This window comes from Vanessa atalanta, chromosome 5 (assembly GCF_905147765.1).
Source record: "Vanessa atalanta chromosome 5, ilVanAtal1.2, whole genome shotgun sequence".
In the NCBI taxonomy this organism is placed as follows: domain Eukaryota; kingdom Metazoa; phylum Arthropoda; class Insecta; order Lepidoptera; family Nymphalidae; genus Vanessa; species Vanessa atalanta.
In genome coordinates, this window is record NC_061875.1 from 4,033,035 (window position 1) to 4,059,811 (window position 26,777).

The window sequence follows — 26,777 nt, forward strand, 5'->3', positions numbered from 1 at the left end:
CGAAAAGAACCGGCAAGAAACTCCTTTACAATATTTAAAAATCCATTCACAGCTCCGCGACATTTACTAATCGATAAAAATAACGCAATTGATATACCATAATATCTCTATTTATATAGGGAACAACCTGAGACATTTATAACTAAGCATACAGCTGTGTGTAAATATTTTAATATAAAGAGGTACATTAGAAGAGGTTCATGTGCAGATGTATCAATAATTGACGAGCTGATTCTCAGGTGTTTACATTTTAAATTCTTCATTTTGTTATGAGATTAAATTAATTCACTGGTAAATGTAATATTACAAATCGTTATGGTAAATCATTGGTTCGGTAATATTTTATAAGAATTTGATTATGACTACAAATTTTTATTCATGCTTCAGTGACTACTAAACGTATTCATTACACGTGGGCGCTACAGATGGAGAAGGTTGACATTACTGCTTAGACAAAAATGTTATTTTTAGGGTTCTGTACCTCTAAAAAGGAACCCCTATGAGATCACTTCACTGTTCATCTGTCTTTCCGTCAAGACCCATTTTTCAGGAACTCGTTGAGATATAAAGTTGAAATTAATATCAAATAGTCTGCGCTTGGAGGTGTGAAAAATTCAAAATTCTAGGCCCGCACAATCAAAAGACATTGCCGTTTACGTCACTTTTCTACTTTTTACGAATCAAAACTTATTCTTGACGTGGACCTAGAATCTAATATTTGGCATGAAGCAATGTCTTGTAGCACAAGTGGAAAATATCCAACACCGTAAATTTGTTGTTATATCAGTGTGTGTTTTTCTAACTAAGTACGGAACCCTCAGTACTCTAGTCCAAATCGCACTTTCCCGGTTTTTTTATCGTCATCTTGATAGTCGAAAAGTTCTGTACAATCTTGTATCAATTGATAGCTATCATTTATTATGCTCCGTTAACTATTTTTTTTCAAGGTTTTGTTTACGGATAACTTCATCTATACACATACTTTGAGCATGTGTGAGTTAAATCTTGGAATAAAATTTTAAATCAGTTTCACCAAATATATTGAGCACAATTGTGATAGCAAGTTATCGAAGCTTGCATCATTAGCAGACTGAAGTAACAGAAGACGTATACCGAATGACTGGTGGGCGAGACATAGAGTGGACACCGCGTATCATGAGTTGCGGGATCCGAATGGACACGAAGTGCGGAGCACCTGGAATTTTATCCAGCAAAGGATAACGATTGGTTGAAATATATTATTATCAATTTACATGTTATAATTTATTATATTTTTAATGTAAATTTATAACATGTTACGTCTTACATATAAATTGTTTTCATTAGTTTAAGGTGGTCATTAAATTAAAACAGTTAACATAATTAAGCAGAAAAATGTGATAAAACTAAAAAACAGCGTTGGTATATGGGCCACCTGATGATAAGTGGTAACCACCGCCCATAGACAAAAGCGCTGTAAGAAATATTAACCATTCCTTACATCACCAATGCCCCACCAACCTTGGGAACTTAGATGTTATGTTCCTTGTACCTGTAGTTACACTGGTTCACTCACCCTTCAAACCGGAATACAACAATACTAAGTACTGTAGTTTTGCGGTCATATTTGATGTTTCATAGTTTAACAAATGCCTAAACACAACTAGTGATCGCGGGAAAAAAGAGGCCAAGCTAAAAAAAAATTTTGTAACTTAAAATTTAATGCCCTGAAAGAATGAACTAATTAATTTATCGCTTGTGACACTTTGGATTATGCTTCTAGCGACATCAATGTTCAGGCATTTAAAAGTTATGGTGGAATATAAAAACTCACATACATACATCTATACTAAAATAATAAATGCGAAAGTTATCTGTCAGTCTGTCTGTCACGCGGTCATAGTCAAACTACTGAACGAATTTATGAAATTTGGAAGAAAACGAGCTTGAACCTCAAACAACGTCATTACTTTAACTCTTTTAAACCTCTAAAACACGAGCGAAATCGCGCGCGTCGACTAGTTGTACGTACAAGAAAGCCGATGTTTCATTAAGAAAAGCGAAATATTCAATTCTATACTGTCGCAATTAGAATCGCTGTGGATTTGAATATGATTGTCATTAAGGGTGTATTCTTTCGGGTGTACATTTTTAAGCCAGTTCATTAATGAATTTAATTCCCATGCGGGCGAGGAATTATTTCAATGACATAATTAGACGATTTTTTAATTAAGGAATTAGTATTTTAAGTGATTCCGGCTTTTATGTTGTACGTAATCTTTTCATGTATTAATTTGAATATTCCTTAAGAGAAATAAGACGAAAAATGTTATTAATTATTTATATAAATATATTTCCATGAAATTTTTACAGACTGAGTGTCCGTGCCCTGGTTTAACACGATGGTTAAATTTTATTTTTCTAAAGCGCGTTGATCGTGTTAGTAATGGTTAGTCATCATCATTTTGAAATCAAATGACCCCTCAGTCTGTAAATAGTAAATCTTCTGGGAAATCGATCGAACAAGTCTGACGATGACGTCGAAAGAGGAAGTTTGTATGTGTATATGTTTATTAGTTAAACCTTAATATTTAAATTTGTTTCGCTGAGCGTATGGTATAATAAAAATTTTACTTGGTTATAGGGCTTTTCGCAAACCTGTCTGGGTAAGTAACACCAACACTTCGTATACATTGGTGTGATCCGGTTTCAAGGGTGAGTGAGCCAGTGACAAGGGACATAACATCTCAGTTCCCAAGGTTAGTGGCATTGGTCATTTACCATCAAATGGCTTTTTTTATAAGTAGTATAGGTAGACGGATGAGCAAATAGGCCATATAAGATGTTATGTCCCTCGTGCTTGTAGTTACACTGGCTCACTCACCCTTCAAACGCAACAATATTGCGTACTGATGTTTTGGCGGTAAAATATCTATGAATATCAGCGGCCTATGTGCGCGTCCGCCTAATTATACCTTAAAAAAACATGATTATATATTGGTTGAAAAATAAACTCTCATAATTATTACTTTATCTTGTTCGGGTGTGTTCAGTTTAAAAGTTTCTGATTTCCATATATGTTCGATAAGAATCTGATAAAACGTGTTGATTTTTAATCAAAATTAACATATAGCCTATTCCAATCGAAATAGGAATTAAGATAAACAAACCTTAGATTTACGTATTTCATGCGATTTGCTAATAACTCAGCTATATTGTACACTATAAAGAGTGTATGATTAATATATCTGTATTCAAATTACAATACTATTACACTTAAGTACATATATCCACTTTAATTGTACTTCCAAAATTCCGATAACAGTTTTGTCGACATTCAAAACGCCATTTTATCGCGTTAAGCTCTCGACCGATGATATAGTCAATTTGCTGTCAAATGTTGTTTATTTGGCTTTTTTCCTCTTATGGTTGGAATAGAGTATAGACCTTTTTAGTTCAGGTAATGTTTGATGAGAATACTCAAACATGTACGTGTATGTTGTAGTCAAAATTCTATTCCGGTCAAAATAAATTTCGACCCACAAAAAATTGTTCCAAGTTAATTTGATTAAAGATGTAGGTGAGGTTGGTTTTTTGCTGCGAGCGTTCTATATACAAATTCACGTGATACCTATTTCCCAGATGACGCAGCTAACAGAAATAAAACGAACCTATTCTACCCTAGGTCGTTAGTTAAAAGTACTTTTGACAGTGTTCAGTAGAAAGCAATTTTGACTGGGTCGGGTTCTAACCATAATGTATTAAGACTTCAGTGGTGGATGAAACTGTAAAACCTTGGTAATTTGTTGTATTCGGACATTTACAGGTTTTCGATCGATTATTTTATTTTCCATTTTCTTTTTCATCGCAGATTTTATGCCGTGGGCGCTTACTTTATATAAGATAGGTAAAATTTATAAACTTATTGTAGGATAGAATATACATTACTTTTCAAATTTGAAAATAACATTTTATCGCACCTTGACTATTAAGTTTTAATTCAACAATTTAAAAAAAAAGATCACTTAATTTATTTGACATGTCTTCTTTATTGTAGTTTATTTGACAGTTTTAAGTACTCTATACTATTGTTTTTAAACTGAAAAGTTTCTTTGATTGCATGCGCTAATCTTAGAATCTACAAATCAAAAAAAAAAAAAAAAATATGCCAATATTTTTAAATGATCATAAAAGTTACAGTTGGTATTTTTGTTGGGTGTTGGTTGGTTTACATTACGGTCTTAGTAACGTTTAACGTGGGTAAAAACGCGCGAATTGACTAGTTTATTATACAATGTACAATACAATTTAAGTTTCAAAATAAAAGGTAAGTTGAGTTACAAATAAGCCACAGTATTATAGACTTTATATTCACGTAATAACAACCACATCAGTATAAACTTTAAAACTCGTCGCGAAGGAACAGAGGTAAATAGAAATGACATCAAACAAAACGATCGATACGATATTTCATTCAAAACACGATTAATAGGACTGTGTTGTGCAGAAATTTACCGACCAACAGAAGCACGAATAACATTTGTTACGATTCAAAAGAGAAACCCATTTTATGGTGACCCTATTAAATTATAACTATAGTCTATTCCAATCAAAACAAGACAAAAGCCAAATAAACAACATTTGACATTAAATTCACGCGATATCATTGGTCGAGAGCTTCATTAACCAATGACATTCATTTGCGTAAAATGACGTTTTAAGCATTGACGAAGCTGCTATCGAAACTGGAAGTAAAATTAAAGTGGATATGAGTAGTTAGAAGAAATATAGTTATATTATATATGAATAAGGATATATGTATTTTTTCTTTTCATTATTGATCAAGAATAGTTATTAGTGTACAATTAGGTTGAGTTATTACCTAATTGTATGGAATACGTAAATCTAAGTTTGTTTTTTATTTTTATGATATCGGTAGGCGGACGATCATATGGGCCACCTGATGGTTAGCGGTCATTACCACCCATAGATAATGGCACTGTAAGAAATATTAACCATTCCTTACATCACCAATGCGCCACCAATCTTTGGAACTAAGATGTTACGTCTCTTGTGCCTGTTACACTGGCTTACTCACCCTTCAAACCGGAACACAACAATACTGAGTACAGTTGTTTGGCGGTAGAAGTTTGTTTATTTTTATTAACGTTATGCATATTATTTTAAAGACAGTTCGTAACATTATTTTTATTTCATAACTTTGTTTAACCATTAGCGCCTCTATGGTACCTACATTTCCGCAAAACGCTACTTCTGTTCCATACAATATCGAAATGGTTACTGTCCTTCGTTCGAGTGTCTAGCCATTTGTTCTCGGTAGAATCTCTTTTAAATCACAGTATCTTATTTTTGTACAAAATGAAATCCACTATTTAGAAATTACAATGCTAACATTAGATAATTGATTAAATTTAAAAGTTAATTGTTATGGAAATGATGAAAATTCTAACAGTTTTACTTGAGTTTTTTCCAATTACTGAATCAGACTATGATAGAGTATGCATTTCTATTTGGTCATGGGCTTCGGTCAGGGGGCTTGAAAATGAAAGATTTCTCAGGGGATAGCCACGACACGTATTCATCCAGTCTATGTAATCGAGCGCGAGGACAACTCGTACTGAATATTAATGACACTCTTGTCACTTCCACGACATTCTGTTCCGAGTCAAGAGTATGTGCGAACACACGAAATCCCAGAAGGATCCAAAGGTCCAATGTAAGTCACGATCAGATAGCCCTACGGCTTTATTTTTGTAATAAATTACCAACCGCAGTCTTTTCACCTGCCCTTCCTTTTATTTGGGACCATTCCCGAGGATTACAGGTGCGCATATTGATTTAGGGCCGGACAAGTTTAGTGGTTCCATTTATGGTGGTTCTGATCACTGTATGGATATACGAAGATTCGAATCAGATGTTTTTTGATACTATGAGCTTAGGTTATCATAGGTAAATAATATGTTAATCTCGTTAATTACATAAACCAGTAAATATGTCTCTATATTTGTAAATTTGGGTTATTTCTCGCAGAATATTTGTATCGTTCTGAATCAAAGAATATTGATTCATTATTTGTATTACAACACACAGAACGTTATTAATCGTCTAAGTTTCATACAAAATCAATAATAAATTGTAATTTTATTCAACGTATTTAATGCATTTATCAATAGACGCCATTTTTTCACAAATTCATAGATTAATCAAGCTCTCGACCAACGATATCGCGTCAATTTGTTGTCAAGTGTTGTTTATTTAGCTTTTTTCCTCTTATCGTTGGAATAGAGTATATGTAAAACGGTAGAACCGAGTTTTTTGTCGGTTCTACGTAAGATTCTGTATTCCATACCAGTGATAGCTATACTTTAAATTTAATACTGTAACATGATGAAAATGCTTATAAAACTGTTCTTAAGTAAGTGATTAGTTTGATACGATATATCCCTAATATAGTTACCGAAATCACAAAACTCTTATTGATTTTTTATTTTAAAAATATATATAGTATTGTACCACTAAGTCATGAGTTACACTACCGCCACACAATATAGGCTCGTGTTATTATGAAGGTTAAATGAGGTAGTATAATTACAGGCACAAGGGACATAAGTTTATATCACGGCTGACAGAGTATTATCGTAGGTAACGTTTGAAAATATAATGATCATGTTTGTGGTCAAATATGCGACCATTTTTTATATGCCTAGTTATAAAGGACGACCTCCATGGTCGAGTAGTGAGTACACCGGTTTTCCCGGGTCCCGGTCCCGGTTTGATTCCCGGCCGAGTCGATGTAGAAAAAGTTCATTAGTTTTCTATGTTGTCTTGGGTCTGGGTATTTGTGGTACCGTCGTTACTTCTGATTTTCCATAACACAAGTGCTTTAGCTACTTACATTGGGATCAGAGTAATGTATGTGATGTTGTCAAATATTTATTTTTATTTATTATTATTTTAAAAAGGAAACAGTAAATTAAATAGAAGAAAACTATCGAAAATAAAAAAAACAGAAAGCCTTCAACCCAAACGATATACGGGGTAATCAGAGGAGTGAATATGCAGGCTTTCCTGTCTAGGACTATTATCGTTCCTATTAAATTATAATTGTTGACCGGCTATTGTACGGCGTGTACCATTTGTGTTTGAATATAACCAGGCCTTGAAAATTGTTGTAATTTTATATTGTTAAAAATACTAAATGATACCTTGTTAACATAAATAATACAATTTTAATAATTAAATTATGTTTATTTGCATGAATAAAGTAACTTGTAAATATAGCAGAATTGTTCATATATTAAAGCGCTTTATAAGGCTGTTAGAAATTATTAAAGCTAAGTTAATCGAGCTACAATTTCCACACTTGCAAATATATAATGTACAGTATAAAATATATTAAAAAATACTTATATACTCTTTCTAAGTTGAGCTAAATAGCACGTTATTCTGAAAAGTAAGTATATCGGAAAGAGAATAATAAAAAAATAAAAATAATAAGATGAGAAAAAATACTTATGTAGTAAAATGTACAAGTTTAACGCTTTTAGATTCTAGATAATAATGATGAATTGCTCTTGAAGTTCGAGAATTCATTACTATTGGTTGAGAAGACCTGCCATTGAAATCATAAGTGGTTTCGATACGAGAACGCAAAAAGAAGTTGTATTTATTTCAAAGATTTTTCAGGGGACACGTCTCAGACACTCATCTGAAGAGTTACGAGAGTGTACATGAACGAAAATTGTTATGTATATGACAGGGCTACGGCTCTTAAGTGCTGGATTTTATTCTTTATGTCCATTGATGTTAGAGTCAAAGTTATTTGTCAATCGTGAAATCTGTCCAAACATTTTCGAAATAACAATGCCGTCGGAGATTTAAAATTCTTAACATTTTGACCCTTAACGTGTTGAATATAAAAATCATATTGTTTTTATGCGTAAGTTTGTTTTTAAAACCCTTGAATCGCTGGAGACGCCCTACGGCAGACGTCAAAAAAGTACTGTCGAGTTTACTAACGAGGGAGGGGAAAAAGGTTTGTTCTGTTTGCGACAAATGCTTGTTAAATAAGTTTATTTATAACTACAGCATTAGGTTTGATATTAAAATAATAAGCCCTTTTATACTTTCCTATTTTGGTATATAATTTCGTGTATAATGTTATATAAGTTTTTATTTGGTGCTTAAGTAATAAAGACAAATCACGATTATTTATTAGGCAACAATAAGATGCGTTACTTATTATTTAAAATGGAAGGCAATTGAAAGATCATATAGTAAGTCATCACGAGTTGAAGTAAGGACTATTAAACGGTTACCTTAGCGATATCACCGTCCAACGCCTTCAACGGAGCATATGTAACTGTACAGTAGTCTCGTACTCGAATAATCGGATTGTGATCCGATCTTGCCGGCAATCCAGTGCGAACGAATTTGGGTGTTTTTTTGAGGCAAGGGAATATCACTGCTAAATTAAAAGACAGTAGTAATTTATTTAGCAGTGCTACTTCTGAGAAGTAGCTAAGAATATATTTTCAAAAAGAATCAAAATTTTTTTATAAAAGCCCAACTCGTGATTTGAATGTATGACCTGCATCTGGATCGGGCTGGAGCCAGCAACTGGACTGAAAAAGTATTGTCATTGTTTTCATGCATAAATCTATACTAATATTATGAATGCGAAAGGAACTATGTCTGTTACGCTTTTACGGTTAAAACACGGAACCGAATTTCATAAAATTTTAGTTTCAACACCAAGAAAGGACATAGGCTAATTTTTTATCATAAAACCTATGACTACAAAGTTGTATTTATTAAAAAAAAACGGTAACATCTTAAGTGGAAGAAAACAGGCGATAATAATCACTACGAATGCTAATGTATCGATGCAAGGACAGACCCTACCTTGTTAACATCGTCGTTTATGTACAATCTTTTTTTTTTCATAAAAAATCAATTGTCTAAGGACCAACTCTTTTTTTTTATATCTAATGATTTTAATTCAAGACGCGTCAAACGGAGAAAAGAAACATCGCGTTAACTCACTTCACGACGTAAACATTTTTCTTGACAAATTTTGTATCACGTATGTGTTAGCCTCATAAAAATAATCTGTACTAATATTATAAATGCGAGAAAAACTTTGTCTGTCTGTCTCTTGCTCTTTCACAACCAACCACTAAACCGAATTAGATGATATTTGGTATGAAGCTTGAATTTATATGAATCCTTATAGCATACGGCGATTACCTATAATTAATTTATCGTTTTGTTTCAGCATTTTATAAGTTTGAAACTGCCATACAAATATTATAAATTGTTGGTGAATAAAATAAAGGAAAAACACAAAGGACGTACATATGCGTTTTTGCCTAACTCTTTACGATCAACCCCTAAGACGCAAGACAAGCCACGGGCGATAACTAGTTACACTATAAATTAATGTATTCTAATATTTAAGATAAAACGTAAACTAAATGTTGTTAACATAATCGTCATTCATTTGTCTTTATAACGTTTATTTAGAGTAGGCACAGTGTTTATCTCTTGTCTCTTTCTGTAGTGATAATATACTCCACCCGTGCACGTGTTATCTCTCTCGCGCTAAGACTTTTTGAAGTTGTGTGGTGAGAATCCTACACCGATTTTAGAGCGTATTGTAACTGGGGATGCGAGATGGGTTTATTATTTTGAGCCTGAGTTAAAATATGTCATTTAAGAGAGATTTTATGTGTTGTTTTAACAAGACAATCAATTAACAAAAAAATCTCACGTCTCGATCTGCTAAAGTTTGTTTACTAAATGGATGAAACCATTCGTTTTGCTTACGAATAGTAGAAATGTTTAATTGGTGGTAGGGCTTTGTACTAGCTCGTCTCACTTGGTCCCACTCGTCAGATATTCTACCATCAAACAGTAATGTTGTGTTCCGGTTTGAAGGGTGAGTAAGCCAGTGTAACTACAGGTACAAGGGATATAACAAATCTATCCAATAATATCCAATAATAGGTTGCCAAGGTTAGTGATGCATTGATGATGTAAGAAATGGTTATTATTTCTCATAGCGGCATTGTTTATGGGCGTCACCACTTATCAGATTTGCTCGTCCGCCTACCTTTATCATAAAAAAAAAATTTTATTAAAAATCTATTATCTATTATTTTCATAGATTAATCCTTATACTATTCGTTATTCATAGCCATCTAATTGTAACTTCTGAACGTCTCGAAGCTTATTCAACCATACTCGAGAAAACCTAATTACCTATTGTATATAAAAACCGGGAATTATTGTATTTAGGTAATCACATTGAAAATGAAGAATAATATTGTTATTTCATTATTCTACACACCTTCCCTTCCTCTAACATTTTCAAGTTCGTTTTATTTATTTTTTGCTTTAAATAGTCTGTTTATTAACAACAATATAACGTCACGCTACGACCCTAATTAACCAATCAGTAACCATAAACGTCAGAAATTATGGAACGATCTGTGACTCAATTATGTGGCACAATTATGTAATTAAAATTTTGTTACTAACTATATATTATATAACTAACTTAATTAATATTAGAAATGCGAAAATCTGTTTGTTTATTTGATTCGACTTCACGTGATAACTACTCAAGTGGGGGTAGATAATACGATTTAGAGTACCTAACAATCCCTCCAACGTAAGCGAAGTCGAGGGTGTCAACTAGTTAAAAGATATATATTTGGTAGCATATATTATATAGTTCACTATCAGTAATATAGTATGATAATTCAGGTATATAAGCTGTGAGTAATTACGAGTATCTTGATGAAAACCATTCAATCTCAGACTTACTTCAATATCTCTTAAACTTAAAACACTATAAAACGCCATCAATATTTTTAAATAGCTGGTCGCTTTTAGCTATCAAGATGTCTACTCTCTTGCATATTAGACTTTATAGTCTAAGAGACTGCTTTAAATTCGCTCATGAAAATATTAAATTTAAATAACTATATATGTGTAAATACTCTATAACAATAATTTTGAAATGTTAATTTAAGTTTCATTTAAAAAAATGTTATTCTAGAGTAATGTCTTTTAACACGACATTTAAATAAAATATCGTCGTAATCCACTCCGTCCAGCGTACCCCGCAACACTATCTACGTTTAACTATATTTAGGACTTTGTGTTTAATAATAATCGATTCAGTAGTTTAATTGGGCCAGCAAACAATTTTTTTATATTATTTGTAAACTGTTTTAATGTTATGAAGAAAATTCTTATATTATATACTTATTACATAAAAAAATAAGAAGTACGAAACGACTGAACGTAAGGTGTACCTGCGCTTTTTTTATTTTTAATACAAAATTCAATTTAATTTTTATCTATCAAAATTCACCGTTCGCTCTTAAACTAATTTACTATTGAAAAAACTTCCCCTTGCGAAACTGTCAAGCAGATAACGGCTGAGAGGGACTTAACGTGCAAGCGAGAGAACAAATGCTATCCGTCTTAATATTAATGTAGTTGGAAGATGATGAATGGTGACACAGCAAAGCACTTTGTGGTACAGCTCTATTATTATTCTTAGGGTCGTTTAGTTAGCTCGCTTAATTTAGAATTATTTGCATACGTCACGGCGAGTTTGTCTATTTTAAATCGGTTTTATACAGGGTGGTTTTGTTTCGGCTAAGTCAATGCTAAGTAGGAAAATTTTAATGTACACATATATTTTTAATGGGCTTGAAGACGTTGCCATGTTTCTAAAGATATTAGGAGTATTGTATTGTAATATTATAAATGATTACGTTTCTTCAAACATGCATCTTACATACTATATATATATATTATATTGATCATTAAATACTTTATAATCAAACCACTGTTTATATATTTTTAAATATTGTCTCTCTGCTTTTGTACGTATTACACGAACAATACTGAATGTAATGAAACTCGGCTCGGTCACAGCTTATGCACTTAATATAATATATGTAAATAAAAGGGGGATAGTCAAAAAGACATTTCCATATCAAATGATGGTTAAGAAAGTTACGAGCAGTCATAAATATATATATATATATATATATATATATATACATATATATATATATATATATATATATATATAAATTTGAGGCGGGCAAATTTAACAGAGACATTCGCAGCTGATATTATAGTGCACTAGTCTGTGCAAGGTACACATTGCTCAGGTGAATTTTTTTCCCTCAGTCTCGGAATCTCCCGGAATTCTAACAAGGATCAACCACAATATGATTTCAGACGCCTAGGCATGCTTACCAAGTAAATTCAACAAATTAATAAAATTAAATGACAACATATTCTTTTAAACTCTGGGCTGCTAATAATTTCTCTTGAAAAATCCAATAACTTTTAAGAGGCCAGAACAAGGGTTTCAACCCAGAATTTCAGGAACTGCAGTTTACAAGCTAGCTATTAAATCAATAAAGTAATTTGATAACACGTGGTCTTCTCACGTCTGAGATATTTCTTTTTAAAACAACGGTAGATTTTTGATAGTTAAAAGCAATAAAACAAACCGATATACAACATTTTATGTAACAATTTATAATAAATATTAAAAAATATATATATATTTAAAGTCAGTGTGGGCTACGTCTTCAAAGAAGACGACTAGCTCTAAGTCCAGCGAAGATCCACTGATGTTCAGTAATAAAATAAAACTTTAAAACGCCAAAATGTAAAAAAGGCACGGGCAACTGGGAGCCCGTGGATGTTGTAAACTTAAATAAAAAAAAAAAAAGTAAAATTACATATAACGAAATGAAGAAGGTCTTATAACGAACTTAATAACTTGATGAACGTTATTGCTGTGTTTCGGTTTAAGGATGAGTGAACCACTTAACAAGAGGCATAAGTGATGTAACATCTCAGTTCCAAGGTTGGTAACGCATTGGTGATGTACTTACAGCGCTGGTGACCAATTACAATAATTTGCACGTTTGCCAATTTTTGACATAAAAAAATAACGACTTTTGGCGCAGGACTCGATGCAATAGCGAAAGAAGTACAAGCAGATCTGTAATTGAAAATAAGTATAAGAAAGCGCCTCTAGCTGAATACAGGTGACATTGAGACACGTTCAAAATATTTTATAGATACACTTGTATTTTTAGCATTTTTTAGCAGCCTGTAAATTTCCCACTGCTGGGCTAAAGGCCTCCTCTCCCTTTGAGGAGAAGGTTTGGAGCATATTCCACCTCGCTGCTCCAATGCGGGTTGGCGGAATACACATGTGGCAGAATATCGTTGAAATTAGACACATGCAGGTTTCCTCACGATGTTTTACTTCATCGCCGAGCACGAGATGAATTATAAACACAAATTAAGCAAATGAAAATTCAGTGGTACCTGCCTGGGTTTGAACCCGAAATCATCGGTTAAGATGTACGCGTTCTAACCACTGGGCCATCTCGGCTCTTACACTTGTATTGTTTGTTTGAAAGTTTAAAGGATATACTGCGAGAGAATAGTAAAGTAAGTAATAAATATTTGTCAAAATGTAGCGAAATGTCGAATAAAACATGCCAACCAAGTACCAAAACATCTTATCAAGCTAATCGCTATTGTCCTGAGTCACGTCGTTGTAGTTTCTTAGTCACTTGGCTCGGCGAACGGCTTGACTGTAATTTCTTTTATGTGATATTACAAGTTGTATGATTAATAGACAATTCGAAGGCGAAGACCATAAATAATGTACGAGTCTTTTAATAAAAAAATATTACAATATATCGTGAATTAAAATACTTACCGATAATAAGTTCTATAAAGAATTAACAGTTGCAAATATTTAAATGTTCAGTATATGTTATATTGGAACATATTGTCACCAGCGTGTATGTATGATTTTTTTTTACAGGCGGACTTGTAAATGGTCACCACTGCCCATAGATACTGGCGCCGTGAGACACACATCGCCAATGAACCTTTGGTACTGAGATACTTGTGCCTGTAGTTACACTGGCTCACTCGTATAAACCGAATCACATCAATACGAAGCATTGCTGCTTTGCGGTAGAATTTATGATGAGAGGGCTGTACCCATATAGAGGGTCTCGCAGAAGACTCTACCACGAATGTGTAATTACAAATTAATGCAATTGTCAAATAGAAATTCACTTGCATACTATCCAAAAAAACTTTTTAATAATAACATTTTTTTTAAATTTATTATCTATGTTGTTAGGTGTTGATTGATTAGTTTAACAATGCTTTTCTTCTTCTCTCGAATGTCAAATCAATTATGACAGAAAGAGAGAAAACACAGTTAGCTAAAAACAAGCTGAAAATGTTTAATAAGGCCGTATATGTTTTTTTTTTTGACGATAAAGTATTTACTTTTATCAAAATAAACTTCCAATAAGTTACTAATCTCAACATACAACTATGTAAATTTTCCACTTATCCGGCTTAGGCCTCCTCTCCCTTTGAGGGGTATGTTAGGAGCATATTCCACCACGCTGCAGAAATTAGACACGAGCAGGTTTCGACAATATATTTTCTTTCACCGACGAGCACGAGATGAATTATAAACACAAATTAAGCGCATGAATCACTGGGCCATCTCGGCTCATCACCAATCTCAGTGGACTTCAAATTTATTTCACTTCTCTCAGTTCATTACACCTTTAGTAAATTTATGAATCGTATCATCGATTCATGAATAAAGAAATACTTTACATTTATAAAAAAAAAAAAATACATCAATTTTGTTTAACGATCTCTTCAAACAATAAATATTTCTACTTAGTCGAGTCCTTGAATACACTATAGAAGCCAGAATAAGCACTTTTTATAATACATTCTTTCCTACGTCTATTTGTGTTGGCACCGCGCCAAAGTTTACGTTTCAGATTTTAATCGCATTCTTATACACTTGTATTTTATTTTCTAAGGAGGTTGCGACATATCTTACCTTGTCTTGACATTGGGAACTTCGATCGATGCTCGTCACGAGTATATAACACGTACCTACATAATATTCGAAGGTTATTATAACGCGTTATAGTTAAAAGCATTGTAACATTTGCCACTTATTATGATGATACTTAAAAAACGTTATGCAAAAAATAACATGCTGTATCATAATAATTTAATTTAAAATAAAAAACTTTCTATTGTAAATAAAACAAAATAAAATATTTTCATAAATCAACTATCAAATTTTATTTTAAGAATTTATAGTTTCAGAACGGACATAGACGATAAGGTTCATATCTGTGGGTATATGTCAAGATAGGTGTAGCTTATTATGTAAAGGTAGTCGAGGAGAAAATTAATATCGGTCCGAGTGCTTTCCTAGCGAACGCTGCCAAAATAATACAACTAAGAGTCACGCCTTTGTATATAAGATCGAAACGACCAAAATGTTTGAAAAAAAATCAACAGTACATGTATCGATAACAAGCAGTAACAATTCACTAGTGTTTTAATAACAAAAAAAAATGACAATGGAAACAAAAATTAAATTATACTTCATTCAAGTAAAATTAAGCGTAAAGTTTAATATTATAAGTACGGAATGTAGATTTCTATAACTGATTCAAAAGAAAATCACCGTTGCTTTTCATCAATTAAATTGCAGAGATATTTATGAATATGTTACGATATATTAAAATAACATACTATTTCTAAGCCTTCTGTTGCCAGCCTTAATTTGTTACATAAGCTTTGAATTTTAACCAATATTTACTTACAGTACATATTGTTGGATGTTTTATAAATCTCTGATCATCTAATAATTATTATTATATATTTCTTAATTCGGTTTGTTCTACCAAATACAGAATAAGTGCATTTTGTACTAAAAGGTTCCTAGAAATTTTGATAACAATGGCAAATGCTATTGAAAGATACATTTATATGTATAGAGATACATTGAATTTCGGAGTAAGCGGATATTATATGTAAGATGAATTTCAAATACTATCTGTAACTCCATAGATTAATTCGAAGAACTTACTAACAGTTCGATTGATGACTTTAACTTCGACCAATTGTAGTAACTAAGATAAGCTGTAAAGAGAGAACTATTAGGAGCTTGGTTCATTGATTTCAAATAAAATATATAGTAGTAAAATCTTCACAGCTGGACTAAGACTCTTACGTTGAGGAAAAGGTTTGGTGCTAATTCCACCACGCTGCTTTTATGTGGGTGGTTAAATTAGACTCATGATAGTTTTCACACGATGTTTTCCTTCACCGCTTAGCACGAGTTCGATTATAAGCAAAAATTAAGCATATTTAAATTAAGTTGGGCTTGTCTTGGGTTGATCCCTCTCTAGGGTTAATATGCACTGTTAATATATATATTTTTATATTATTAATTTAGACAAAATTAGCGTTAGGTAAAGTTCCCACTTATTTTAAAGCAAATTTTATCGAATTTAATTCAGTGGTTTGGCCGTGAAAGAGCAAGAGACAGACATGCAGGGTTACTTTCGCTTTTATATATTATATTAGTAAGATAGATAAAATATAAATAAGATAAAAGAATAGATATATCGATATATGAAACTATGGGCCTACATGACCTACTGGATGTCAAACGAAGAGTTCGAAATAATTACTGAACGTTGTCATTCATTGAATTTGAGTTTATTAGTAACGTATTTCGCTTTTTAGGGCTTGCTTATCAGGTATTAGTCAGAGAATATATCCTTATAAATAATAGTCTCTGTATTATTCTGATGTACAAGCTATATTATAGTAAAGTCTCATTAAAATCAAATCGGTTTTGTGTGAAAGAATAACATCATCCACACATACAAACTTTCGTCTTTACATGAGGAAGTAAGGATATTTAAGTGAAAATTTAATTTATTATTGCATTCATAGGAAATCAATGGGTACTAGCTTTTAATTGTTACAGGAGGTTTACTTAATTCTGAACGGTAAGTGACTAAGGAGCGTGTTAACTTAATTGAATGTTACTTGCGATTGAAACGACGTGACTCGATCAGTTTCAAACTATCTTTAACTCACGTTTGATTTTCCGTTGCTTCGCCTTTTGCTTTTCTTATGACTTTTGTTTAAGAAATAAAAAGATACCAGTTGTGCCCGAGGCTTTGCCCGTATGCAATTAACTTTTTCTAGTTTAAGAGTACATGATATTTGCATACGGAGAAATCAGCTCGAGAATCGCTCGTTTTTTCTTCTGGATTTCTTTTCAAATAAGTACCATTCATTTAGGTTGTAGTCTTATTGTTATGTTAGCCTATGTCACTTCCAGATAACGTAGCCTTCTCATGAAATATTGAAATCGGTTCCGTAGTTTCAGAGTGTATCCATTACAAAAAGATCTTTTCTTTTTATGGATTTATAGTATTGTATTATATCTCAATCAAAGTTTGCACGCGGCTTCATTTGCTTTTAGGATCAGGCATAAAAAGTAACCTCTGTCCTAACTTGGTAATCAAGCTCATTTCACGCTACATTTTATCAAATTCGGCTTAGTGGTTTGACCTTGAAAAAATCACCGACAGACAGATTGACAAACGGAGTTACTTTCACATTAAGTGAAAGTAAATATAGATAAAGATTTTTATAACCGCGATTAGAGATTAAGGTTTAAGTAAGGTTGTAAGTTTATGCGATAGATTTATTTATGTAAATGAACATATCTAATAGAAAAGATATATCACTTCCGTCACGTGTATGAAATACAAGCGTTTTTATTTGTTTCATCCGTGTACGATATAGCTTTCTTTATAAAATAATGTTTGGATCGTTTGAGCTTCGGGAACTATTCATAGTAATATATCGCCAGTCAGGCACCAGCTGGCGCCTCGTGCTAAGTTGCTGTCCAAAAACATTGTGTTTCATAAAATAATTTTAAAGTATAAAAAACATAAAAGGTTTTTACCGTGTTAGAAACAGGGATATTTTAGAAACCATTATTCTGCAAATGTCAAAGGCCAGTCTCTTGACGCGCTCCTTCAAAGAGCTTGAAAGTTCATGAAATATCTCAAATATTTGAATTATTTTACACCTTTAGCTGAAATGGCTCAGTTCTATCCAATAACGTGGATCATAAACGGCTATTATGAATTCAAATTAAGCAAGTAACACTGTTTTCTTTTACTTCATTTATTAAACTTTAACATTCGTGCGTTTAAATTTACCAAAATGTTATTGTTGAAGCCTAAGTTATTCCTTATGATTGGTCGTGCCATTCCAGAGATTGGCCGGAAGACAGACAGACAGACAGACAGACAAATATTGAAATAAACATGTTATTTTGGTATATGTTAGCATTACATTTTTTTTTTTAGCATTAGCAGCCTGTATTTTTTTCCCACTGCTGGGCTAAAGGCGTCCTCTCCCTTTGAGGAGATGGTTTGGAACATATTCCACCACGCTGCTCCAATGCGGGTTGGCGGAATACACACGTGTCAGAATTTCGTTAAAATTAGACACATACAGGTTTCCTCACGATGTTTTCCTTCACCGCCGACCACGAGATGAATTATAAACACAAATTAAGCACATGAAATTTCAGTGGTGCCTGCCTGGCTTTGAACTCGAAATCATCGGTTAAGATGCACGCGTTCGAACCACTGGGCCATCTCGGCTTGGTGTATGTATTGTGTATAAATACATATGCATTTCGCAAAAAGCGGTTATTCTAATATTACAAGCCGACACTCAAGGCAAAATTATTCCCTTTTTTTAAATCATTTGTAATGTTTTATACTTTTCATATAAAACATTAATAAAACCTCAAATATTTATAGAGTAATGAGAAATAGGTCCTAAAAACGAAAGGTTCTTCCAAGAGATTCATTATAGCAAAATTATACAATCGACATTTGACCGCCCTCCTACCTTAATACTAAGTAATTATATTAAAGCAGAACTTGACTCAGTTTCCAAGAGGAAAACTCGTAAACACTTCAATGCACTATAATCTTTACGTATAACGTTTTAAGAGCTACATTCGTTAGAGGCTTATATGTCATTACACACCGTAAAGACACTGAGCCGCGAAGTTTCTGTTGTTAATATCGATGTATGAGTCTTTTGGGAGATTCGACGTTATATGTTTCTCGTGGCGTTCAGTATTTAGGCGTTACATAAATACGTGAGCTACGATACTCGTGTTGGGAGTAACTATTTTCTTTGTTTCGGCTTATTTCGTAATAACTGAACACATTGTAAAATCGCACTGCGTTATTTCTCTAGTGGGAAGCTTGGATGTGAAAAATCAATATCCATTATAAGATCGGTACAAAAATTACTTTGAACTGTTTTTTTTTTATTCTGTTGGTCGTTTCTCAATAGTTCCTAATTTTTTACTCTGTGTGTGTGCGGCTGATTTTCCTTCGTTCCTATTTTTATAACACTTTTAACATTTTTGCATTTAACAGTGTTTGTAAGGAATCTTGACCGTGGCTCAATCAGGAAGACAGTGGGTAAGTAATCAATATACTTCAACATATTCGAGTATTTGCTTTATTTTTTGTTAGTAGAAAACTAACGAACAATTTTAAATTTTAAAAACACAAATAATATTCTGTTAACAAACATAATACTACTGATGTCTAGAATTAAAAAAAGCTATCATTTAGTTGATAACATCTTCTTCGGATAGTATGTGTACATAAAAATATTATATTATAGATATTTAAAATGTAAAAAATAGCCCGGCTTCGCTGTATTTATTAATGCAGAGAATGTTATTATGTTATATCCTGTGCAAGATAGCTTGATCTTCTGACAAATGTACATTTTTCCGATCGAAATAACTTTGCAATGACGAACATAATATTTTCTTAAGTTAATGATTTTAAAAATTGTAAAAATATTTAAAAAGAAAAACATATAATACAAAAGTTCCTAAAGATATCGTTATTCGAAAATTTTTCTATTATATTTGTCTATTAATTTTTCTATTATAGTTTATTGCTTCAAAGTAAAATTAAATAGAAACACTGAAAATAATAGACGCTTGTACAATGTTACATCGCTGGTCGGTAGGGACGCGAATAACAGGCAGTTACTAACAGGCTACAAATATCGATTACAAAAATCCTTATTAAAGATCATTGTTAAGTTATTGTTACGAACGGGGATCCTTTTGGTTGGGGTCTCATTGGCTAGTGGTTGGGGTCTCTTTAGCTGGTATAACACTTTTAAAAAAAAAAAGTTAAAAAAATTTGAATTACGCATTCCATCGTTCCATCGACTGTTATATATGTTATATTTTCTGTTTCTCATCACTAGCCCGTCTGTCAAAACGATCAAGCTAACTTGAACAGGGTATGGTATAATTAATTCCCTGTAAGTACTCAGGAATATAGCGTAATACCAGCGTTTTTTTTTTTTTAGAATTGTTTCCTTAGTTCCTGATATTACCGCCTACATAAAGAAACATAAATAATGTAATACGCTTATAAAAAACAAAAACAGTTAAAGCAAAGCAGAAAGAACCAAAACTCTACGACCACACTCGTGTTGTGTCTGCAAAGTTTTTAACCGACTTCAAAAAAAGAGAATGTCTGTTTTAAAACATGCTCGTTGTTGTGCTTAGTATCGACTTCAGACAGTATTGTAAAAACTATTTAATAATAACTCCAGTTGAGTTATTTATCACATCTAATATATTTCTGTTATTTAGAACAGAAAATACATGTAAATGAATATACAATAAGATTTTTTTTTACTGAAATATATTTTTTATTGTATAAAATAATATAATTTCTAACTATTTTCTTTTTATTTGTATCGCTTTTGTTATATCTTGGTCGCAAACATGTGTACGTAGCTTTAAAGCTGATGCCGCGCTGTGGTCACTTCCGTTCCCTCAGGGCAAGCAGGTGTGTTCTTTTCATTAAAAGCTATAGAAATAAATCTGTATGTAAATCCTTTTGTTGTATTCAAAATGCTCCGCAATGAAAGTCTACATATAATTCGACGTATTATTAATGATAATTAATTCGTTAAATAATTCTAAATTATTAATAGTTAAGAAGTGGTCGATTATTATTAGTCATATTAAGTTTACTTATTAAAATTGATTGAATCGATTTCATCAGATAAATATAAATCAACTTGATTTTTAAAATTCAAACAAAGTTACCCCTCTAACAACCCCCTTGAAGTTGAAATTTACGAAATTATTTTTTATGTTACGGTTTACATCGTGAAAGGGGTTATTATGTTAAATTTCAAGACAAACGGACTCATAGTTTTGGAGATTTCATGTTTTGTCAGTCAGTAGTATTACGCTTATATACATATGTATATAATATAGATTATTTTATATAACTGACTAGGTATATAATTTATAATAAGTATATATTAATAATCATGGTAATTAGTTGTAGTTGTTACAGTGCCATCTAGCGATATACAACAAAATTTAATAAAACTTTCAGCATTAAAAATTACATATACGTGCCAACGTCCGTGGTGATCCGTCAAGTGTCGTCGAATATCACGTCGAGTTTCACGAAATTCTTTGTCAATATAGTATAAGGATTAAAAACCTTATTCTCTGCTAGAAAGCAAAGCAACAGGCAAATAAGTCTCATAACTGATAAGTCTTCTCTACTGCAATGAAAATGAAGTTAAAGTTATGTCACTATATGTTCAACTGTACTGTGTTATGTTAGATATACATATGTCAACATTCCTTGCAACTCAGGCAGGTTCCCTCACGATATTTACATTGGAACAGCAGATGAATTATACGCCTCAATAGTGCTTGCTCGAGTTTACCTATCCTTAAGAGTAAAGACGTGCTAACTAGGCCATCTCAGTTCTAGTCTATATTTATTACCTACTAGGTTCCGCCTGTGTTTAAGGGTGCAGGTGCAGGTTAGGTAACCTATGCTCTTTTTGCACCGATCGATTTAAAAACAAAAATATATATTCTATTATACTAGTTATATTAGATTGCCATAAGTTATATAAATATTAAATTAATGTTTCGCAAGCTTATTTAACTCAACTAATTCAAAATCGTAATGCTAATTTTGATTATAAATCGAAGCCAAGCTATCTATCCACTGAACGCACTCAAGAACCGCATTTAAACAAGAAAATCCCGTAATATAGTTAATTTCTTAAATGGTCTAGAACGTGATTTTTCTTTCCAGTTAATTTTAATTGAGCGGCCCCGGTAACCTATTTATAACTCAGCTTTCACTAGACTTCAATGTAATATGGATTCCCGTGTACTTTTTTAAATGAAAACTGTGTTAAGTGCCAGCTATTCATCCACGTAGTACAGTATATTTAAATTAATGTGGAGAAATTCTTGCAATAGACCATTGAAATGTGATACTAATGAATGTAATTTTTTTCTTTAGAGTTTAAATTTAAATTGGAATGACGTGTCACGTTAAGGATGAATGTGCTAAGATCTTTGTCAAGTAATACAATTTTTATAAAATTAAAATGACTAAAATATTCACTCACAAGTGTACATATTTAAGAATAATAAAAATTTTGAAATTTCGAAAATTTATCGCGGAGTGGTTTTTCGAATTACGCGAATTGGCGGATTTCGCTGACATGGCGACGTTCGTGGTTCGACAGGTAATAGAATTATAACACAATTTGAAATCGGTTATTTTTATAATATATCTAAGTCGAGCAATAAGTTATAAGGGTAACAAGATAATTAGTCATCGTTAAGTTCCTATGCCCACGAACTTGTCAGCCTACCTTCGTACTTTACGTCTAAATTACATATTTTAGTAAGTGCATTTGTTCCATACACAATACACATACCATACACAAAAAATGAATTTTTTAAACGTCATTTTAATCTTATTAAATTCACAATAGTCATTTACATGACAATACAAATATAAATGATACGAAAATCAGTCTTTTTTGCTATTGTTTTACCCAATACAGCCAATGACATAGTGGTGTCCGAATTATGGCGTGTGGTAGTTTTGTAACAGACATTACTTATATTGCTGTTGCGTCATAAGCGTCTGTAGATCGATGGTTTACGGGCCGGGAATGTACAACAATTAGGTTCGATCCTGTACTTTGGAGTATTGTCGTATCGAATTTTAAACGTCGATACTTTGCTGTACAATACCCGTAGTTATACAATTGGACAATGGCCCAGCGCCCGATCTCTATAGTCGAGGAGAGAAGTCCTATTGACGCCCCCCTCCGGGAAAGCTGATTAGTATGAATATTAATGTTTCTTATAATAAAAATTGATTAGGTTATGTTAGGTCTCAATAAAGTATACATAGATTTTTTTAATGTTTGTATATAGAATAGTTGCGAGAATGCTATCATTTCCCCGTTGAATCGCAATTTCGATTCTCTGGGCGAAAAATGACTACCCTTCTATAACCAGTGGAGGCAATAAGACGGTGAACAAGCGAAGTATAGTGATTTTATGCACTACACATTTCATAAAAATCACAATGATCACGCCAATTGTTTACAATTAATAATATTTAGGACTTATTACATAGTATACGTTTAATGATAAAAAAAATATCGTGTGATTCCAAAATATTTCATTTCCAAAATATATTATCTCCGATCTCATAATATCCAAATCCCTTGGTATCGTAAATATAGAGTGAGATATTTTCTAAGCATCGATATTTTCAAAATTTGAAGCACTTCAACCACCTTGTCATATATAATAATATGATGTGAAATCGCAGCATTCCCGTTGCCCACTGAAATCTGTTAGGTTATTTTTCGTGCAATTTGTATATAGCGGTAAGAAAGGGAAATTAATTATTATAAAAAAATTACAACATTTAACTATGTCGTATTTTTTTATGACTGGCTATATTTCTTGGATGTTTTCCTCGGACGGGTTGAATTTAATCGGTAGTATAATATGAGTTATAAAATGATTTTTCTTAGTGTTATGATTAGAATTATTAAAATATAAATCATGTAAATTTGTGTCTAAGTGAACGAGAAATTTATAATCATGTAATAACAGTAAACGTAACTACGCGTTGTCGTTCACATTTACTATTCAAAGCGGTACCTTAAGGTACTTGGGAAGGTACTCAAACACGGTTTACGAGTTAGTTAAGACCTAGACGTCTGTGAAGTTGAGAAGTGCCGAGTTTACACTTGAAAGTGTTTGAAAAAATATGGCATTTGAAATGCTTGCTCCGATAACATTTTATTGTTTCACTTATACACAGAGTTTTATATCTTAATTGCTTACAGACATTTTTAACTTTCCCGTTTCATAGATTCAAGTCAATTGTAAAAAATACATTGGTAGAGAAGGCATATTATTCGATACAAGATTATATTGATGATAAAAAAGCGTGGAGTTAATGCCTGTTGACTTCGAGGCACGAGGCATAACATACATATATAATTGTATTTAACTAATATGACTGTATTTATTTTATATGTTGAAAAAGAGTAACTACTGACTTTCTTGCCGGTTCTTCTCGGTAGACTCTACATTCCGAACCAGTGGTAGCTTTACTTTAAATAGTTTGTTAAATGACGATTCAAAAGTGCTGAATAAAGTACATTTTGATTTGATTTGATTTGATTTGCTATTAAAATATTTATAGCTCATGCTAATGCTAGAAGGAATTGAGATGAACAAGAATTTTTATAATACAAGAAAACTCCACTATACTGGTTATATTAAGACTTTTAATTTTGTACTTGCAGTATTTTGGTGACAACATATCCGACATTCAAAACGCATTTATTTAAGAATCTTTAATGAATATCATAGTAATATTGACATGTCAAATTAAGGTATAAGTTTATTTATCTTTAGTCCTCGTGCCACTGAAATAGACTTCAGATACATTCAATATATGTATGTGATACAGTCGTTAGAATTTTTCAATAAAGTTTTGGAGATTTATACACTCTTTCTTTCGTCCTGAAAGAGATATTTACATTTGATTTACTTTTGAATACTGTCTAACAACGGAATCAATTAATTTCGACGCATACATATCGCAAGAATATTAGACGATGTACGAAATTGAATGAGGTGGACGATGAGCCATATTTTAATTGCTGTTTTTTATGTCATTGGTTGGCGTACGAGCATATGGCCCACCTGATGGTAAGTGGTCTCCATCGCCCATAGACAAAGGCGCTGTAAGAAATATTAACCATTCCTTCCATCACCTATGCGCCACCAACCTCGGGAACTAAGATGTTATGTCCCTTGTGCCTGTGTACACTGGTTCACTCACCCTTCTAACCGGAACACAGCAATACAGAGTACTGTTATTTGGCGGTAGAATATCTGATGAGTGGGTGGTACCTACCCAGACGGGCTTGCACAAAGCCCTACCACCAAGTGAAATGAATGTGTTTGTTTTATAATGGTTATTATAGAAATCTTCGCCCACAAATACTAGAATCAAATATGAAATTTAAAACACTTCATGCAACGTCAAGGCGTCGCCAAACATGCGATCTATGTCTGTAATTAAACCGCCCCAATTACCATTAATATTGGAACATTGGATAATAATATAAAGTATTACTATTACTGTCACAGACTTTGATCGAATATTTAATAAATGGCAGCCGCCAAATGGCAAGATAGTAGTGTTAAGCTAAAAAGTAACATTCTTCAAACAATATAGACTTTTCTCATTGAACTAGTCCCTGTAATGTCAAACTTTATAAATTAACAACCTGTAAATTTTCCACCGCTGGGCTAAGGCTCTTCTTTTCTTCCTTTGAGGAGAAGGTTTGGAGCAAATTCCACCACGCTGCTCCAATGCGGGTTGGTGGAATACACATGTGGCAGAATTTCGTTGAAATTAGACACATGCAGGTTTCCTCACGATGTTTTCCTTCACCGCCGAGCACGAGATGAATTATAAACTTCAGTGGTGCTTGCTTGGGTTTTACGTTCTAACCACTGCGCCATCTCGGCTCTCAAATTTTATACTATCGAAAACATTACATTATTATTATTATGTTAATATGTATTTAAAAGTTCTTAACACAATTGTATTACCGAATATATCAAGTAATTCTGTGGTAAAAATTCGAATTTTTATAATGAAAAAACAGTACAAATTGTAATTACATCATAAATGATTATTAGTAATTAGTTGCTTTTTTTATAATAATTTAAAACTATATTCACCCGGCCTAACCCCGGCAGGTGGGTACGTTACAACTCTATTAGGAATAAGGTCGTCTCCACACAAAAATATTACATCACTATTATTTAATATATGTTGTCTACAAATTATATTGTAAGTATAAGACACTACACTACTTATTCGAATACATATTTCTTATTTATGAACATATTTATATGTTTGCGCTTTTAATAAATCACCTTCATAAATGCTCAAATTTTTTACATACTTACACGCGCACGTACGTGCACACAGATGACAATAAAAACAAAAGAACCAGAGATATAACATCGTTTGCTCTAACTTGTGTTTCCAATACACTATCCGTAATGAAAGAGGCGCCTCGTGTGAAGGCGTCATAAAGTAAAAATACAACATTAATTGCTGTCAGAGGGCCGGCGAAAACAAAAGGGACGGTTTTTTTGGAACTATTGTCTGTGGAGCCCCCCGTCACGGTGGGCGCACTGGCTTTGATGGAAAAATGTTGCCGGAATTGATAGCTATATCTAAACTGTTCGGTTACGTAACGGATGAATTGTAGTGGAAAAATTACACTGCAAACAATATTGGCATTTAATGACTAACTCCTTTTATTCTAACTTAGCCCAAATCTATCTATAAAACTAGCTATTACTGATAATATGTATGTAAACATGTTCG

General features: G+C 32.6%; 1 protein-coding gene across 2 annotated transcripts in view; it reads right to left on the minus strand.

The window, feature by feature from the left end:
* Nucleotides 1-26,777, minus strand: part of LOC125064334 — a 114,429-nt gene that overhangs the window by 73,148 nt on the left and 14,504 nt on the right. The gene's annotated exons all lie outside the window — the stretch shown is intronic.